This window comes from Procambarus clarkii, chromosome 42 (assembly GCF_040958095.1).
Source record: "Procambarus clarkii isolate CNS0578487 chromosome 42, FALCON_Pclarkii_2.0, whole genome shotgun sequence".
NCBI lineage: Eukaryota > Metazoa > Arthropoda > Malacostraca > Decapoda > Cambaridae > Procambarus > Procambarus clarkii.
The window spans coordinates 3,404,014-3,424,971 of NC_091191.1; the positions used below are offsets into that span (position 1 = coordinate 3,404,014).

General features: G+C 44.7%; 1 long non-coding RNA gene across 4 annotated transcripts in view; it reads left to right on the forward strand.

Annotated features, from left to right (window-relative positions):
- The window catches only part of LOC138373579 (uncharacterized), a 38,501-nt gene that overhangs the window by 9,443 nt on the left and 8,100 nt on the right, over positions 1–20,958 (forward strand). For 3 of the 4 annotated variants that reach the window (XR_011231194.1, XR_011231193.1, XR_011231196.1), the window contains one exon: positions 20,739–20,837. The exons of the other annotated variant lie outside the window; for it this stretch is intronic. This is a non-coding gene — a long non-coding RNA (uncharacterized lncRNA). The remainder of the gene's footprint in view (positions 1–20,738; positions 20,838–20,958) is intronic. 4 annotated transcript variants of the gene reach the window in all.

The following is a 20,958-nucleotide window of genomic DNA, read 5'->3' on the forward strand; positions in this document are numbered from 1 at the left end:
CCTGCATGATCGAGCCGTTTAGCTCTTGGATCCCGCCTTTCTAACTGTTGGTTGTCTAATGATCTGATTCTATATCTTATGTTATCTCTCTCTTGTCTATAAGAGATAATGTCTGATAATGGTTGGGGGTCGACAGCCATGCCAGTCTTTAAGTAGGATTCACTTCTATTGCGGAAAACAATGACGCGAATGAAGTTGGAAATGTTCGGTTGTTTGTCCATAGAGTGTTTTGAAATGTGCAGTTGGTTGTCCATAGAGTGTTTTGAAATGTGCAGTTGGTTGTCCATAGTGTTTTGAAATGTGCTGATGGTTGTCCATAGAGTGTTTTGAAATGTGCAGTTGGTTGTCCATAGAGTGTTTTGAAATGTTCGGTTGGTTGTCCATAGAATGTTTTGAAATGTGCAATTGGTTGTCCATAGAGTGTTTTGAAATGTTCGGTTGGTTGTCCATAGAGTGTTTTGAAATGTGCAGTTGGTTGTCCATAGAGTGTTTTGAAATATGCTGATGGTTGTCCATAGAGTGTTTTGAAATGTGCAGTTGGTTGTCCATAGAGCGTTTTGAAATGTTCGGTTGGTTGTCCATAGAGTGTTTTGAAATGTGCAGTTGATTGTCCATAGAGTGTTTTGAAATGTTCGGTTGGTTGTCCATAGCGTGTTTTGAAATGTGCAGTTGGTTGTCCATAGAGTGTTTTGAAAAGTGCGATTGATTGTTCGTAGAGTGTTTTGAAATATGGGGTTGGTTGTCCATAGAGTGTTTTTCAACTTATTTCAAGTCTGTTATCAACGTTTCAGTTTTGATTCAACTTTGATTCAACATTCGTAACTTCGTTTTAACGTTGATTCAACATCGGTACCGGTAATTTAACATCGATAACGATAATTCAACGTCAAGTCAAAGTATATTTTACGTTACTCGAGTATGTTTTGTCTAATGCAAGGGAGGGATAAAGGAAGAGAGAACTGGGAGGGAGAGACTGGTAGACTGGGAAGTAGGAAGAGAGAGAGAGAGAGAGAGAGAGAGAGAGAGAGAGAGAGAGAGAGAGAGAGAGAGAGAGAGAGAGAGAGAGAGAGAGAGAGAGAGAGAGAGAGAGAGAGAGAGAGAGAGAAGATTAACTAACAGTTGAGGGTGTGCTGCTTCGCTTGCTCTGAATGGCTTGAGGAAGTGTGAAGTGTGGCTTCGGCTCCGCCTTTGAGACGTTGACTTGTGACCTCAGAAGGCAGAGGCTGCTTTACACTGCTTCACCTTCATCACCCTCGTACATACACGTGGCAACCGGAATCCAGTTCCCAAAGGAAGTATATATAATTTTTCAACTTCCTGCTTCAGTGAAGAAAAATTTAAGGAATATCGAGAAGATTCCTGCCAGAATCATAAATCTAAAACTGTCTATCGTTTCCAACGAAATATGTTTAAAGGAAAGACTGCTACCAACTTGACCAGACCACACACTAGAAGGTGAAGGGACGACGACGTTTCGGTCCGTTCTGGACCATTCTCAAGTCGAGAATGGTCCAGGACGGACCGAAACGTCGTCGTCCCTTCACCTTCTAGTGTGTGGTCTGGTCAACTTCCTTTAGCCACGTTATTGTGACTCATCGCCTGCACTGCTACCAAAATATACTAGTATTAGAATACACGACCCAGCAGCAAGAACCCAAGCTTTCACGAGAGGATATCGCCACGATCTGATCCTTAATCAGGTGCACAAAGCAAAGCAAAGCAAAGAATGTGATCAGTAGTAGCCTAACATGCCAACAGCAGCATATAGACACAAGGAAACAGAGTGACATTGACGAGGACCTAGGCACTAGAATCGAGCTAAACCTCGACGAACTTGCGGAGCGACACCTCCATAACACTGAGACGAGGATAATCAAGAAGTTGACATTATTATTTGGAGGTCCATTACGGTTCCTCGACCCAGGGATGGTTTCTTAAATCTCACTGGAATCAACCTCACCGAAGACCAATTCACTCTCTTAAATCTGGGAATAAACTGTCACGTTAGGTCCAGACCGAGTGAGATGGTCCGGGAAGTAGAGTTAGAAATCTTACTAGATGATATATTTGAGCTCGAGAACCGAAGAAAGGTAACCTCTAAAGACACTGGAAGCTGTACTGATTGTGGAAGGAGGGAAGACCCGAGGGAGATACAAGAGCACTCTACTGACTCCGGAGCTCAGAGCGGCACCTAAGAGCCTCTATTATATCTACTACATATATTTCTCTCTAAAACTCACACACATCCCCTGAAGCAGCCCGTATCAGCTGTCTAACGGCAGCGGATATAGTTGTGCCACCTCTACTCTTCAATGGGGTTATTCTGCGCATCCTGCCATGCCTCCTGGTCTCTTGTGGTGTTAGTTCTGTGTGCAGGTTTGGGACCAGCTCCTCTACTAGTTTACACGTGTACATTATTATGTATCTCTCCCGCCTGCGCTCAAGAGAATACACATGTAAACAATTTCGTCGGTCTCAATAATTTAGATATTTTGTGGATTCTAGCAGTAAAAGACCTTTGTATGTTCTTCAGGTCAGCAATTTATCCAGCGCTGAATGGGGCTGTTGGTATGCAACAATATTCCACCCTAGAGAGCACCAGCGTCTTGAAAAGTGTCATTAGTGGTAAAGCATCTCTTGTTTGAAAAGTTCTTATCATCCAACCTGTCATTTTTCTTGCAGTTGTGACGGCTACTTTACGGTGTTCTTTAAAAGTAGGATCTTCCGACATGAGTACTCCCATATCTTTTATATTGTTTTTTCTTTCAATGTTATAACTTAACTGCGTTTTTATGCGTCATTTGTGTTGATTGTTTATTTTTTTCCATAACCCAGGAGCTGAAAAACTTACCTTCATTAAACATGTTATTTTCTGTGGCCCATTAAAAGATCTGATTGATTACGTAAGTTTGGAGGTTTGCTGTGTCCTCTGTGTTGTCTATTCTCATGGAAATCCAAGTGATGTCTGCGACGGATGATACAGTACCCTGGAGGGCTGAGCTCTCCCGTTGGATGATCTGAATTGTACTTCTTGACTGGGTTTCGTTCGTTAGAAAATGAATGATCCAGCTCGCATCCAAGATCCATCATCTCCAAGTGGTACATAGTTGTAAATACTCTTTCTCTTGATAATCACTCTCACCACCATACCTCGGGCAGGTCGTTCATATAAATTAGAGGTAGTAATAGTCCAAGGATCGAGCCTTGTGGGACCCTACTTGCTACACTCCTCCAGCTCGAAACCTCTTCTCTGGCTGTGACCCTTTGTGTTCTACCCTTCAGGTACTCTTTGACCCGCAGTTCCGTGTCTTCACTGTGACTCTCTGTGTTCCATCCTTCAGGTACTCCTTGACTCCAGTTCCGTGTCTTCCCAGTTATTCCAACTTGCTTCTCCATCTTGTACTCAGTTGTACGTGTGTGTGTTTACCCATTTGTGCCTGCAGGATCTAGCTCTCGGTCCCAGACCTTCCAACCGTCGATTATCTAATGTACTGACCCCCTGACCTAATTTTTCTCTGTCACATGTGTATTTCTCTGTCTCTCACACATCCTAAACTTCACATGTACCTATTTACTACTAGGTGAACAAAGGCATCAGGTAAAAATGAAACTCTGCCTAATTGTTTCAGTCTCGTCAGGGAATCGAACCCGGATCCGTGTTTGTACGCGCATGTGCTTTACTTGTCCACCAGTCTTGCGTCTTGACCTCATCCAGGTCTCGGAGGAGCGAGGCTTTGATGGAGAAAGCAATTTCCAGCACGCTCTTCCACCCGCCCTGCCATCCAACTGGAATTCCCTTCTTTCAATTTTTTCTTCTCTTCTTGCTTGTTCGCTATTTCCAGCGACGAAGGGAAATACGGACCTGGTCGCTTAGCGCGAAGTACCTGTTGTTATTGTTATAGATTCAGCTCCTCGGAACAAGTTCCAAGAAGCACGGGCTATGTGAGCCCGTAGTAGACTTACCTGGCACAGGAACAGTGGCACAGGGGGCACAGGAGCGGCGCGAGGTATCGTACCTTGAGGTTACCTTGAGGCCCGGTCGTCGACCAGCCCTCCTGGTCGACATCCTCAGGTAAACTGAGGATGGGGCGTATATACCCTTCTGTCACTCACACGTGCTGAGTCTACACGGAATTGGGGTCAAACATAAGGTCGGAGTACACACAGTATACTCAGTATAGTGTGTATATACGGGAGTATATACACCAAGAAGTGTCACCAGCTTCTTGGTGTATATACACATAAAGAGTTTACTTTAACCCTGGGCTAAGAAAACTTGCTGGTTGGTGTAGACCAGACCACACACTAGAAGGTGAAGGGACGACGACGTTTCGGTCCGTCCTGGATCATTCACAATCGACTTGAGAATGGTCCAGGACGGACCGAAACGTCGTCGTCCCTTCTTCTAGTGTGTGGTCTGGTCAACATACTTCAGCCACGTTATTGTGACACATCCCCTGCTTGCTGGTTGGTCAGTAAACTGCTGCCTTAACAACCCTCCAAAGGCTGATAGGCATTAAGGGGAAACACCAGGCCAGAAAGACCTAAGTGCCCAAGCTATACACATAGAAAAAAGTATACCTCACTTCTGGGTGTATATATATATACACTGTGAGTTTAATTTAAACATGGACACTGTCCAGGATTGAGGTGTTTTGCTTGATGGCCAGAAAGCACTCAAGCGGTCTTAATAATCCTCAAGAAGTAGATTCAGACAAAGGTCTGAAGTCTTCCATTACAGCACCTGATCCTAGGTTTCAGTCTTCCATTACAGCAGCTGATTATAGACCCCTAATCTTCCACTACAGCACCTGATCCTAGGTCCCAGTCTTCCATTACAGCACCTAATCATAAACCCCTAATCTTCCACTACAGCAGCTGATTATAGGTCTCAGTCTTCCACTCCAGCAGCTGATCCTAGGTCCCAGTCTTCCACTCCAGCAGCTGATCCTAGGTCCCAGTCTTCCACTCCAGCAGCTGATCCTAGGTCTCAGTCTTCCACTCCAGCAGCTGATCCTAGGTCCCAGTCTTCCACTCCAGCAGCTGATCCTAGGTCTCAGTCTTCCACTCCAGCAGCTGATCCTAGACCTGACCTCCCGGACCACACAAACAAACAAACTGCAAAACCAAACAATAAACTCTGGTCGGAATTTCAATTCACTATTTACCCATGAAGACATTTAGACTATATAATTGGCTGGATTAATTTACAACAAATTATGGAATGTAAACAAATTATTTAATTGTTTTTAGTTGGATCCTGCTGTATTAAAAGTTGCCAACAATGTAATTTAAATATAAGCCCAGGACAATATAATTTAGATCATTTCATATATGATAGAATATAAGAGAATTAGTTTAAGCAGGAATCGCTTATTAAAAAACTGTGTATTGAACAAAATTCATATATAAAGTAAAATTATTATATATTAGAATTTGGTGTATAGTTAGGCCTAAATTAGGCTGGGTTAGGTGTTTATAGACTGTATTTGTTGTTGTTGTTTTAGAGGGATCGAATGCGTCGTTGTGTATTTGTAGTACGTTAATGAAGCGTTTATACAGACGTGAGATTCGAACAATGTTAGCGAAGCACTGATCGAGAAATGTTCGAACGCCATCACTTGTGAATCGTGTGTAAAGTGTTTAGCAGTCGTAAGTATGGGGAGTTTGACGAGTAGATTAACAAGCATGTGGCCTTTGTTGATGAGGACGGTTTGTTGTTGATGAGGACGGCCTGGTGTTGATGAGGACGGCCTGTTGTTGATGAGGACGGCCTGTTGTTGATGAGGACGGCCTGGTGTTGATGAGGACGGCCTGGTGTTGATGAGGACGGCCTGGTGTTGATGAGGACGGGCTGGTGTTGATGAGGACGGCCTAGTGTTGATGAGGACGGCCTGTTGTTGATGAGGACGGCCTAGTGTTGATGAGGACGGCCTAGTGTTGATGAGGACGGCCTGGTGTTGATGAGGACGGCCTGGTGTTGATGAGGACGGGCTGGTGTTGATGAGGACGGCCTAGTGTTGATGAGGACGGCCTGTTGTTGATGAGGACGGCCTAGTGTTGATGAGGACGGCCTAGTGTTGATGAGGACGGCCTGGTGTTGATGAGGACGGCCTGGTGTTGATGAGGACGGCCTAGTGTTGATGAGGACGGCCTAGTGTTGATGAGGACGGCCTGGTGTTGATGAGGACGGCCTGGTGTTGATGAGGACGGTCTGGTGTTGATGAGGACGGCCTGGTGTTGATGAGGACGGCCTGGTGTTGATGAGGACGGCCTAGTGTTGATGAGGACGGCCTGTTGTTGATGAGGACGGCCTGGTGTTGATGAGGACGGCCTGGTGTTGATGAGGACGGCCTAGTGTTGATGAGGACGGCCTAGTGTTGATGAGGACGGCCTGGTGTTGATGAGGACGGGCTGGTGTTGATGAGGACGGCCTGGTGTTGATGAGGACGGCCTGTTGTTGATGAGGACGGCCTAGTGTTGATGAGGACGGCCTAGTGTTGATGAGGACGGCCCGGACTGCGTTAAAATTGTCAAATGCCTCTTTTTGAGGTCGGCCGCCGCCTGGACGAGCCTAGTGAATTTATTAGTGTTATGAAAAGATTCCAAACTTCCAAGATTGAGTTCAGTTTCATTCAGTTTGTACTTGTAGTTCCTCCGTACAGCAGTGGATCTCCACTGTGTTGACCCTCGTAGGGCCTGGTGGATAACGCGCAGGACTCGTAATTCTGTGGCGCGGGTTCGATTCCCGCACGAGGCAGAAACAAATGGGCAAAGTTTCTTTCACCCTATGCCCCTGTTACCTAGCAGTAAATAGGTACCTGGGTGTTAGTCAGCTGTCACGGGCTGCTTCCTGGGGGTGGAGGCCTGGTCAAGGACCGGCCGCGGGGACACTAAAGCCCCGAAATCAACTCAAGATAAGAAGATAACCCTCATCATCAGAGTCCAACCGCTCATCTGTGGTTGGACTCATCAGGTACAAGCAGATGAATACGGGTTGCGTGGTCTCTATTGAAAGGTGCTGTTGATGGTCCTGTGTGCTTCGTAAGGGTCCGTTCTCGCTAGTCTTGGCGGACGGTTCAGTGCTCTCAGTACCAGCCTCATATGTCTATGTCTTTTGGAGTGTGACAGAGACTTTGGTTTCTTGAGACTTTAAAGATGTTCAGTCTGGGTTAAGGGATGACAGAAGCCCGTCAAGACGGGATCATCTGTTTGAGCAACCATACCCAGTTGGGTATGGTTGTTACACCATTAAGCACATTTTAACACACTATACTCACTTCCCCTCCCCCTTGATTTCCCCCTCCCCCCTTCTTCCCTCTCCTGCTCCTTCCCTCATCTATTATTTCCCCTTCTCCCCGCCTTGTTTTGAACGAGACTGTTCGAGGCCATTAACCAAGCTGAGGGTCATTCACGTCTTGGTTAATAAACGTCAAGACCAGGGGCCAGATTCACGAAGCAGTTACGCAAGTACTTACGAACGTGTACGTCTTTTCTCAATCTTTGGCGGCTTTGTTTACAATTACTAAACAGTTAATGAGCTGCGAAGCACCAGGAGGCTGTTTATAATAATAACGAGAGTTGATTGGGAAGTTTCCGTGCTTGTAAACTGTTTAATAAATGTAACCAAAGCCGTCAAAGATTGAGGAAAGATGTACACGTTCGTAAATGCTGGCGTAACTGCTTCGTGAATCTGACCGCTGGTAAGTCATCCTCATTCACCCACTTCACCTACACCTAACTGAGCACAAATCCATGTAATATTATTTCTGTGGTTTAGACGACAAATAACTGGATTTTTTTTTACACATTGAAAATACCATCTTGGTCAGGAGTTGGATATATCAGTCAAATACTGACTTATTAACTCCCCCACGATAGTCCATTTCTCTATCTTTATACTTGTTTGAAAGAGAATTAGTATTCGGGATTGGCAGAGAGAGGAACGACTGAATATATTCTAAGATTTGTCCTTCCACCTGTGTTTCCTTGCTCAGGTGAGGTCGAAGGTCGGGTCGCTAATGAGCACAGCTACCTGCCTGCCCTGCCCTGCCTCCATACACTCCGCGGATAATTACCAAAGACCAATTTATTGTTTTTCAAAAGACCTTAATGAATGCTCCCTTTTTTTTTTAGTCGGTGTGGTGTTGGTTAGGTGGAAGGGGGAGGGGGGGGGTGGGGGTCCTAAGACGGTGCTGGGGTGGAGGGATGTGGGGGGGAAGGGGAGGGGGGTGCTTTCTACGTAATAAGGGGAGGGGGGTGCTTTCTACCTAATAGGGGGGGGGGGGGTGAAGACAGCGTTTTATTTCTCAACGTCTTGTCACGTTGTAGTTGGCTGGTGTGAGGTCTCGGTTGGTCTGGTGTTCCTCGTGGCTCCATGTCACGCCAGTGACTTTTCTTGACGATTGATTTTGCTCGTTTGAGGGCCAAGAGTTCCCAAGAAATCTGTGTGTTACTAATTAATAACCATCAAACGTCTTATACCTGTTTTCAGCTTCCCTTGACCCTTTAAAATGATTTTCTTATTCTAATTTATTGCTTATTTCCTTGGGCCGGCGACTATGAAATACGCCAAACGAAGATTCAATAATTACGGACCAAAATATATATAAAAACATGAGAAGAGTAGAGCGATGCTTAATGACTCGATGACGAAATTCTCTGAATTCTGGAGGAAGAGTTGGCCTCGTGGCCAGCTAATCAAAGCTAGGAAAGGTGAGGAGAGGTCCGCCCACTTTTCTCCAACTCAGTATGACCTTTCATTATTTTGTCATCTTTTTTCTCTCTCTGCTATGAAATCCGTGCAGAGGGGAAGCCCACCCGGTGCGCCATCAAAGAAACTTAACGCCGGGGTAATCAACTTGGGCTAAAACAAAAGAGGAATATTAGTTCCCGGTGCGCAATGAATTTTTTTTCCCCCTCCCTTCCTCGAAGGTGGAAAAATGTGCCCCCCTGAGTCGTCAACAAAAGCATAGCGGAGTGCGGGGGTCGGGCGGCCTCTGGTGGGGCTTCCTGGGGTCCTAAGTTGGCGCCACACTCTCTCATCTGTTCTTACCTCCTCTCCCCCCCTCCTTTCCCTTCCCTGCAACTTGTTCAACTTCTCTGCAACTTGTTGATTTCCTCGTGTTGATTGAGAATTAGTAAGTTGCCGAGCTCTTTATGTGTGTATATATATATATAACGTGTTCGCTCCTCTGTAAATTGATTACTTTGTAGTTTATTGGCACCTTTGCATCTGGAGCTGTCTCTAGCTTACTCCTGCAAATTGTCCTTCTGCAACTTGAGTCATCCTTTACTCAATTCGAAATTTCACATTTGTTGTGTAGGATGTTGATTGTTCTGCAACTTGATTACATTCCAACTTGACCTGCTTGCAACTTTTTGAGTCAACTTAAAGACGTTTGATGACTATTAATTAGTAACACACAGATTTCTTGGGAACTCTTGGCCCTCAAACGAGCAAAATCAATCGTCAAGAAAAGTCACTGGCGTGACATGGAGCCCCGAGGAACACCAGACCAACCATGCGTGACCTAACACGAGCCAACCACCACGTGTCTTCACCCCCAGAAACACCCCCGGAAACACAGAAACACCCCCTCCCCCCCAGAAACACCTCCCCAAAAACACCCTCCCCCCTAAGAAACATCCCCCTTCAGAAACACCCCCCAGAAACACCCCCCTTCAGAAACACCCCCCTTCAGAAACACCCCCCAGAAACACCCCCCAGAAACTCCCAACATCTCCGACAACTCCCCAACAGCTGTGCTCCTAAAACTTGACTTCCTCAGCAAGGTGGTGTTAACCTTATTGCAATAAGCTGATTACTGCAACTTGTTGATCTTACTGCAACTCACTACTTGCTACTGCCTATTTTTAACTCAGAGTTCTATTATAAAATACCAGCTAGAGTACCCGGTTGTTCCCGGGTCTCTCTCTACCACCCCCTTCCCCTCCCCTTCCCCCTTCTTCATCCCCTCTCAACATCTCGGAGTCTCTTATCTCTCTCCTTCCCCCCCATCTTCCTCTCTTACCCTCTCTCGATCTCCCCTCTCTCGATCTCCCCTCTCTTACCTTCTTCTTTCAACCCCCTTTCACCCCTCACTTACCCTGTCAAATCTCACCCTTTATCCTGTTGTGGGGTGTAGGGGACCCCCAGAGTACTGGGTGGAGTGTGGTGGTGTGTAGGGGACCCCCAGAGTACTGGGTGGAGTGTGCTGGGGTGTGGGGGACCCCCAGAGTACTGGGTGGAGTGTGGTGGGGTGTGGGGGACCCCAGAGTACTGGGTGGAGTGTGGTGGGGTGTGGGGGACCCCCAGAGTACTGGGTGTAGTGTGGTGGTGTGTGGGGGACCCCCAGAGTACTGGGTGTAGTGTGGTGGGGTGTGGGGGACCCCCAGAGTACTGGGTGTAGTGTGGTGGGGTGTGGGGGACCCCCAGAGTACTGGGTGTAGTGTGGTGGTGTGTGGGGGACCCCCAGAGTACTGGGTGTAGTGTGGTGGGGTGTGGGGGACCCCCAGAGTACTGGGTGTAGTGTGGTGGGGTGTAGGGGGACCCCCAGAGTACTGGGTGTAGTGTGCTGGGGTGTAGGGGGACCCCCAGAGTACTGGGTGTAGTGTGGTGGTGTGTGGGGGACCCCCAGAGTACTGGGTGTAGTGTGGTGGTGTGTGGAGGACCCCCAGAGTACTGGGTGTTGTGTGGTAGGGTGTAGGGGACCCCCAGAGTACTGGGTGTAGTGTGGTGGGGTGTAGGGGGACCCCAGAGTACTGGGTGTAGTGTGGTGGGGTGTGAGGGGGGACCCCCAGAGTACTGGGTGTTGTGTGGTAGGGTGTAGGGGACCCCCAGAGTACTGGGTGTAGTGTGGTGGGGGGTGTAAGGGACCCCCAAAGTACTGGGTGTAGTGTGGTAGGGTGTAGGGGACCCCCAGGGTACGACGTGAGGTCGTAGACTATCAACATCAGGGAAAAGTGACATTAATTGTGTCTCCTATTTACTTTTCATTTCGTTACTGATGTGCCTTTTCATATTCTAAATCCCTCTATTTCCCCCCTCTGCCTTCTCTCGTCTCCTTCCTCTCCTCTCACACCTGCGGCAGACTCAAGGTGAGACTCGGGTATACCTCCCTCTCCAGACATCTTCCACTACTCTCCCCCTTCTTGTTCAATTTCAGCTGCATTTACCTCTCCTGGGATCTTTACACCCGTTAATAAGTGCAATCGAGTCGACACAAACGTTTGCCGCCTTGGGGAACGTTTGAGGAAACGTTCCTAGCGTATCAGAGCGGCCAGGCAAAGGTCCCAGGCGTAAAAATGGGTAATGAAGTTGGTGGGTGATTCGACAAGGGAGAAGGGGGAGTTTGGTGGTGTTGGGGTGCGTGTTGGGGGAGACGCTGGGGGAGTTGGGGTGTGGGGAGAGGTCGTGGGGGGTTGGTGAGGGTAGAGTAACTGTTAAAAGCTTTGGCCTCTCATGCACGGGGTTCAGAGTTCGAGTCTCCTAGAGCCCGAGTGACTGGGAGGAAATAGCTGTTTGTGGGGAGATGTTAAGGGGCGGGAAAAAGGTGATGAATAAGATGCTATTACTCCTGCTGGTGGTGATGGTGCTTGTAACAATGGTGGTGACGACGACACCTGTGCTGACAGCGGTGACGCAGCTGCTGCAGGTGTGTACACCAGTGAAGGGCGCAGGGACCCTCAGGGCCGAGGACCACCACCCCGAGGACCACCACCCCGAGGACCACCACCCCGAGGACCACCACCCCGAGGACCACCACCCCGAGGACCACCACCCCGAGGACCACCACCCCGAGGACCACCACCCCGAGGACCACCACCCCGAGGACGACCACCACCCCGAGGACCACCACCCCAAGGACCACCTTCAAGAATGTCAATACTCAAGCTATGAGATACCTGTGTGCAATCACCGAAGCCCCGGTGATGTCTCCGTGTAATTAGTCTGTTAATTAAGTTTTGGGGTAGTTTGCGATTGAATACCTGCACATGCTCTGCTCATCTATACATGTTATTTGGAATGAGAAAGTTGATATGGGTATTCCGTTGTGATTATTCAGGAGGGGGGAGTTAGATGGTTGTGTAGTGAAGAGCCTCTTGTCTCTCCCTCTGCACCAGGTGGGTCCTCTCTCTCTCTCTCTCTCTCTCTCTCTCTCTCTCTCTCTCTCTCTCTCTCTCTCTCTCTCTCTCTCTCTCTCTCTGTCTCTGTCTCTGTCTCTCTCTCTCTCTCTCTCTCTCTCTCTCTCTCTCTCTCTCTCTCTCTCTCTCTCTCTCTCTCTCTCTCTCTCTCTCTCTCTCTCTCTCTCTCCCTCCTAAGCACAGGCATCAGGTGAAAGGAGACGGGTCCAAACGTTTCTGTCCTTTCCGGAAATTGAACCCAGGTACCTTGGATATGAGCCAAGGACATGGATCATAGTCTCTGAAGGAGCCGCATGTCTCCTCTTAGTAAGAAACACTATTTAAGACCCCAACCTAGTACAAAATAGGTGTGGAGGAGAGTTGTGTGTTAATCAGAAACCATCATAGAGTTACGTGCATATAGAAAATAATAACATATTCTGATTTCAATGTTGGTGCTGAATGTAGAAGGTAAAAGGCTTGAATTTTACTAGGAAATAAACCTAGTATAAGGTGTGCAGCCATTCATCTGATCTGTGGACAGGTCGGATGTGGTCACCATCATAGAAATTAAGGTCGTTTAGCAACACAGAACAACAACAATCAGCTGGACTTGTGGTTCAGTCTTTACGACAAGCAGACGCCAGGACACGTGCTCCACCTGGGGGACACCTGCTCCACCTGGGGGACACCTGCTCCACCTGGGGGACACGTGCTCCACCTGGGGGACACCTGCTCTACCTGGGGGACACCTGCTCCACCTGGGGGACACCTGCTCCACCTGTGGGACACCTGCTCCACCTGGGGGACACCTGCTCCACCTGGGGGACACCTGCTCCACCTGGGAGACACCTGCTCCACCTGGGGGACACCTGCTCTACCTGGGGGACACCTGCTCCACCTGGGGGACACCTGCTCCACCTGGGGGACACCTGCTCCACCTGGGGGACACCTGCTCCACCTGGGGGACACCTGCTCCACCTGGGGGACACCTGCTCCACCTGGGGGACACCTGCTCCACGAATTAGCCAAAGCAACAACCCCAACCCAAGATAAATGAACCCCCCATCTCGAGCATACATATCATTCCTTCCATTGAAGTGCTCCCCCCCCCCCCCCAGTTATCAATGAATGGTACTGCATTTGATTTGCAATGTCAGTCTAGTCGGCAATTGACTCCAAGTACCCTCGACAACCATTCATTTCCAGCTCCCCTTCTTGGAAGAATGCCACCTATAATCGGATTTAATTCTATGGTTACCTTAACTCTGCATCAGCGCCTCTCTCCTAACACCTTCTACTTCATTTCTTCTTCATATAAATCACAGGTTTGCTCCCATTTTCTGCCACAATGTTATTCATATTGTGTACAATGTCCCCTAGTTTTGCTACAATATCCCCTGTTCATGCAACAATATTCGCTATCCCTGCTACAATATCAACTATTCCTGCTGCAGTATCACCTATTCCTGCTACAATATCCCGTCGAGTAGAGTGGAGTAGAGATTCAGTTTGCAAGGTAAGAGTGTGAGGTGAAAGACGAGAAAATAGTGTCACTCAAATTCAAAAAAATTAAATTCAAATTTTTATTCATGTAAAAGTACAAACTCGTTCAAAAGAAAGTTCTCTTTCTACACACGACTTAATAGTGACAGGAAGGATTAAACCCCTTCTTTTATTTCCAAATGTATAAGTTGGGACGTGAAATGTTCAGCCACGTTGTTGTGACTTGCTGTCTGCATGACTATACAGCCCGTCCTCCTAAGGTTTCATTAACGTCAAGAAAACAGTCAATTTAAAGTGGTCTCTCCTAACCTACCAGAGGACCCAAAACAGAAAACGGGACAGTACGTCACTTTCGCCAGCCGCTTCCGTTTTCTAGTACGGCAATTTTTGGTCTTAGGTAACGCATACGAGCGAAATGTGACGTACTTTGTAGGAGAGGTTGGACTATAATAATCTGTCTGCCAGATAATTTGTTACTAACAACAAAACGCATGTGTGGACATTAAATCCGTTACTGATAAAATTCCTGAAATAGTCGTATATACCCTGCAGAAGATGAATGTATTTAAATGTTGCAGTGCCAAAGACAGCAATCATTATCATTGGCCTGAAACGCAATGCGTATTAGTGGCTTTAGATATTGTATGTACTAACTCTATCTGTAAATACAACTTTATGTTTGTAAATCATCTTCTATGTATGTACTTTAACCTGAATAAAAAACAATTTGAATTTGAATTTTATGGATAACATCAGAGCATTAGCGCCTCTGGTGATGAGAAGCCTAACTGTATTACAGGTTGCCAGATTTGACATTACAGTCACCCAAGGATGAGTGGCGTGTCCGGAGGTCCCACTTCATAAAATGTGGATTGTGGTCAGTTAACGACGAGCAGGCGAGTGGCATGGTTCAAATTAATTAACGGTGAATACAGTAGATGTGTGTTTAGCCATAATTGTTTAACCAATCATAATATAGAAAGCAGTGTTCCCTTGTGTGCTTAATATTATGATATTCGTTATTATTCTTTAGATTTTATGTATTTAGTGTTGTCAGGTGGCAGCCACAGGGGGGGGGGGGACAGGTATACCCTGCTAGTTGGTCATTAGGACTTAGCCATTTAATAGCCTTAAGCCCAATACCAAAAACACAAATCTTCGACATATTTTGATGTAAATATGAATGTAACGAATTTGAGAAATTGTGTAGTGCAGCGAAGTCATTGGGGGAAGGGGGGTGGGGGAGAGGAGAATACAGATTAGTATGATGAGCATGATGCAGAATGAGGGAAGGAGAGGGGCTCGTATGATGAATTTACTTAAGGGCCATCATCTAGAGTGGCCTCGACGGGGACAGGGCGGCGTCGGCTTGTCGAAGGTCCCCCCCTTTCCATTTTATTGAAGATTTTGAACTAAATTAAGTGATTCGGCATTTAGGACTTCAGTGGTTAAGCGGGTTCGCGGGCTTATTATATCCCTATGGGTGAAAAAAATTCTGTGCTACATTGTGGTTTGTTGAGCTTGAAGCTGTTGTCCACCTCGTGTTATATTTGACATTTTAAAGTAGTGGTCTGTATTAATGATTTCCAACTTGTTCAGTATTATAAAGACTTCAGCCGTCAGGTCTGGTTTACAGAGTTGTTAAGTCTCGTGGGCCTCAAAGATTCGTGGCATGACAGTTGACCAAGTTCTGGGATGATTTTGGTCGCTCTTGTGTTCAACTTTCTCCAAAGCAGAAAATCATTTATGTGCTTTTGAAGGTGAGGTCTCCATATTAGGCTATAGTAGTCTAGATGGGAGCACACCAGAGACTCGTACAGTTGAATAATCCAACTTTTCGTTTAAGTCAAAGATTCGTTTGACTATTCTTAAGGTTTTATTGTATTTATATATTGTCTGGGTCCCAGATTGTGCAATTTTCAATGGATGATGACTCCTAACTCCTAGGTAATATTTACATAAATTTACCAAAGTGCCACCATTTCTCCATAGTGCCCTCTACGGAAACAATAAGCCAGCGGCTTGTCGAAGATACCCCATGGTTTCTGAGGATTTTGTTTAACTTTATTTTGAGCGCGCACATTGGTGCATTGTGGCATTAAAGGTAGTTTGATTAATATGTACAAGGCGTCTTCTAGCTAGGCTAAAGGTGGTATATAATGCTTACCAACAAGTCACACTAGGTTGTGTTTACTGTGTTGACGAGTAGTGCGATGGACTGGTCATATTAGGATGGCAATTATGTAGATAAATGTGAAAGATGTTGTTTCCATCTTGTTTAATCTGAGATATAAGATGGATTTGCCTCTAAGATCCTCATTCTTGATAAAGTAACCAGTAGGCTCCTACCGTTGGTTTAGTGCTTATAAATCTTACATTGCAATTAAGTTGTTTTAAACACGTTTAAATAATTTAGACCAATAGACAGCTGAATAGATTAATAATACGCTACTTTTAGCAAAGGTTAGCTAAATATTTTTAGTGTAAGGCCCTAATGAGGTAATTTGTTTCAATGTAACTTTAAAATAATATTGATGTTTAACCATAGCCTCATGAATGAAAGGTCTTTCGTTAATGTATTGCGATGTTATCAGCCTTGCTTACTCCCTACTGTTGATACAATCTGTAATTAATCTCCATTGCAGTTAAACCTTTTTCGGTGACTGGTTCCATTATTCTTGAAAGTCATTATTGTATTTTATTACTGGATTGTATTTGAAATAAACTTTGTATACTTGCCCTTAATGTATGTAAATAATATTTTTTTCCAGTGGTGGCCCAGTGTTAGATCAGGAGTCTGTGACAGGTGTGGCCCAGTGTTGGATGAGGAGTCTGTGACAGGTGTGGCCCAGTGTTGGATGAGTCTGTGACAGGTGTGGCCCAGTGTTGGATGAGGAGTCAGTGACAGGTGTGGCCCAGTGTTGGATGAGGAGTCTGTGACAGGTGTGGCCCAGTGTTGGATGAGAGGAGTCGAGGTAAAGTGTTTAACAACTAGTTCTGGGAGGAGCGGGTGGTACTAGCCTGGCGGAGACAACTTTACACTCTTGTTAGCCCCCCGAGAGCTTTTCCTTTCCATGGATTTATTTATTGAAGCGTTAGCAATCAATCATGTGGTGTTACTCTTCAATAATATCTTTATCCTTTTAGGCCCCATTTAGATTATGCATTTGCAGTTTTGGTCACCATACTATAGAATGGACAGATATTCGCCGGAACACGTCCAGCGTAGGATGGATTTTTTTAGGGAAAGGGCAAACAGGAGGCACTAAGTTTCAGAGCAAACACTGACAAGTATTCATTGTAAAGTTAGTTGAATACGTTGGTATTTGAACATCAAGAGGATAAAGTTTGTAAGAAATGGGTTTAGAAGTCTAAACAAACTAAACTTTGACAAACCTAATAGTTCAATGATAGATATGCTAAAGTAAAACAGAGAAAAGGTTTGGTAGACTACTTTCATAGTGTCAGAACGTTATTTGATAACTGGACAGTGAACTGGGTAATTTGTCCATGTATTAAAGGGTGGGGGGGGGGTTAGGGTAAGTCAGACGAGGTTAAAATGGGGGAATGTTGGTGGGTTTATAACAAGTGGAGTTCGCCCCCCCCCCCTGGTGGTGGTTGTGATATTTGCCTTGAAAGCTGTTTGGCAGTGTCTGAAGGCGAATAGTCTTCATGGTTGTACAAGTATTGTGGTATAGTTGTTAGTAAAGATATGTGGTAAACCAGTTCCCTGATGTGGTGATGTATAAAACAAATGTAGCTTAGGCGTGGGACTTTGAGGTAACATGTTCCAAAACCCTTTGATTTTTAGAGCTGTTCAAAACATTAAATACCCGTTCGAATCGGCTACGAGCTCACATATGTTTCTGCTGATGTTTACAGAAATTAAGTTTGCATGGATAACTGACTGATTTGTGATTACTATGCCATGCATCTAAACGCAAAATTGTTTTGTACATTGTATTGATAGCAATAGAATCTTTGCTCTGTATATCAAGTGCGCTGTTAAATAAGGTTTATAGCAATGCCTTGGTCACGTATGCTATGATGTACAACCTCTAGATTTTTATCTTGTGCTGGGTTTGTCACCATTAACATGTGTATTAGATATTATGAATAACTTTGATATAATCAGTTGATAATAAGGCGGTATTAGGTGTGTATATATATATATATATATATATATATATATATATATATATATATATATATATATATATATATATATATATACATATATATATATATATATATATATATATATATATATATATATATATATATATATATATATATATATAATTAGGAAGTAATGTTTATTTGGGTAAGTTGTCAGCTTATATGAACTAATAGCTAATGCGGCTTGTTTGATTTGATTGTTGCCGCCGAAGGCGGCTAGTTTATTGTGCACCCCATACTCATCCTGTGAGCGGTAGCGCAAAAGCATTACAGAGGGCACAAAAGGTCTTTTGTGCCCTCTGTAATAAATATAAGTAAGTGAAAGGAAGGTGACGATGGAGGAGGAGAAGGGAGGGGGTGTGAAGGTAGGTGATGATGGAGGAGTAGAGGGGAGGAGGGGGGCAAAGGTAGGTGTCTATGGAAGAGTACATCATAGAGGGGGGTGAAGGTAGGTGGCGATGGAGTAGAGCAAAAGGGGTGGGGGTTGAAAGTAATCCTGAGTTTAATTTTTTAGTTATATATAGTAACACCTCGGCTTACGAATGAATATTTATGAACTTTTCGGGTTACGAGCCTAATTTCTTCGAAAAATTTGAATCGGGTTACAAACTTTGCCTCGGGAAAGGAGTTTGTTGATATACGTATGGGCTGACCTAGCGCGTGGTGGCATGGTGATCGCGCCTCAGTTTACCAGTGTCTCCTGCCTAGTAAGTATCGCACCTGAATTCTTTATAAAGCATTACATTTGTTTTGGGATTTTTGGCTATTTGAACATAAAATTTGTTATGATATACCTTGCCATGAGTCCCAAGAAAGCCAGTGGTAAGGTTCAAGCCAAGAAAACACATGTGAGAATGACCATAGAGGAAAAACAAGAGAGCATTCATAAACATCAAAAAAGTGCACAGGTTGCTGAACTAGCTAGGCAGTACAACAAATCTATGTCAACAATATGCACTGTACTTGCTAAGAAAAAGGATATTATGAGCGTTAAAGTGGCAAAAGGCATATCAACAATCCCGAAACAAAGAACACAAACACTTGAGGATGTTAAAAAGTTTTTATTAATTTGGATACACAACAAGGAGTTAGCAGGTGATAGCATTTCAGAGGCCATCATTTGTGAGAAACCAAGGCATTTGCATGAAGACCTTTTAAAGAAAACCCCTGGAAGGAGGGGGGGGGGAAAGATGAATCAAGTTTGAAAATGTGAAAAGTTTGTGTGACAATAGAGCCTCGTGGAAAACTTTCGCTGTGGTCATTACCTGGTGGAATGCACCCAGGATGGAGTATTAGGGCTATACATCTTTTAAATCATAAAAGTAATAAACATTTCCCATCAACCTTACAAACAATATTAACCTATTTTCATGTATTTCCCCCATGTGCATTTTAACAAAGTTGCTAAATTGCCTTTATCATTCTGTAAAATTTCAATTACTGTATACTGTATATAATTTTGTTAGTATAAATGGACTGAATATTCTGAAATTGCTATTAATTTTACAATTTCAGATTCAAAGGTGGTCTGGACACCCAATTTGGTCAGACAGGTGAAGAGAGCATTTAGGATAGTTCGAAGAGATGAAGATGGTCGCAATTGTGTTCGAAGAGGCAAACGCCCCCCTTTGCTCCTGACATTATGTTCAGCCAATTGACCCCTGCACACCTAACACAAGGTAGGTTGAAAACTCCTCCTTCATGTCATTGGTTCCATTAGCCAGAAACTTAGGGCCCATGCAGGAATATCCCTAAAAAAAAAAAAAGTGGCCCCACCAATGCATCCTCCAAGTCTGGAGGATGAGCAGGAGCATTGTCGAGAAGCAGGCCCTTTAGTGTCAAACTTTTCTCTTGCAGATATTTTTTGATGGCAGGGCAAACCACTCTACATCACAGTTTTTCTGCACGTTATATATTTTTTAAAACTCTTGGATTTTCGGAATGATACACGAGCAAGGGTTTAATTTTCAAATCGCCACACAGCACAAGAGTTAGCCTATCCTGACACAAGTTAGCCCAAGTTAGCTTGTGTCCGGGCAGTGACGTCTCCTCTTGGGTAATGTATGTCCTCTTCGGCAATTTTTTCCAGAATAGCCATGTCTCCTCACAATTAAACACTTGTTGTGGAATATATCCATCAATACAGTATCTACAAAATCTTTAAAATCACGAACAAATCTTTCAGCCCCAACTTTGTCTGAGCTGGCACCCTCACCATGCCTCACAACACTATGAATACCACGTCTTTTTTCAAAATTTCTCAAACCATCCCCTACTCACCTTAAACTCTTTCGTATCTGCAAAACTCGTTCTAGGGGTTTTCTTTATAAGATCTTGCATGAAGATTTCATTGTTGACCAAACCACACACTGGAAATTGAATAGACGACGACATTTCGATCTGTCCTGGACCATTATAAAGTCGATTGTGATGAGATGAGGGAAGCAAGAGCATTAAGTAGGCAAGAGAGAGAGGTGAGGAGATGGCAAGTATGTACGTATGTACATGAATAAAACATGTACATACTTATACATAACGTGTGTAAATAGTGTAATAAACACAATAACAGTATTTTGGGAGGAGGAATGTTGGCGAGTAATGTGTTGGAGGAGGGAGGGAGGACTGGCAGGGTGTGGCAGCTCACTCATGTTTTTTGGGCTCACCATACCAATATAGTGGATCGTTATGGTGAATACATACGTAGATGGGTATATACAATGTGTGTATATAGTGTAATAACAGCAAAAACACTGTTTGATTGTAGAATATGTCGCATATATGAGGCCCATAATTTTGAGCATAGCGATGTTCTATACTTTGAATTATATAAATTCCACAAATTACACACTTTTAAATAATATTACAGCAAAAAAAAATAAGAAATGAATGAGAAACTTCAAAATAATTGCGCAACATTTTATTCGCAGCAACTGCCGTCGCACGGGGTGGCGGGGCCGACAGACCCCCATCGCTCCAACGCTCAGCGCCCATAATTTGCTGAACTTCCCAGCTCCATCGCAGCTAAAGTAAGTCACATACAATATTTTTTGTTTAGTTTCCCCGTGATCAGACTCTGCATTTTAACAATATAAGAAGAGAAAAAAACATTTTGGAAAGAATTTATTTCTTGTGCACCAGGGTGTTATT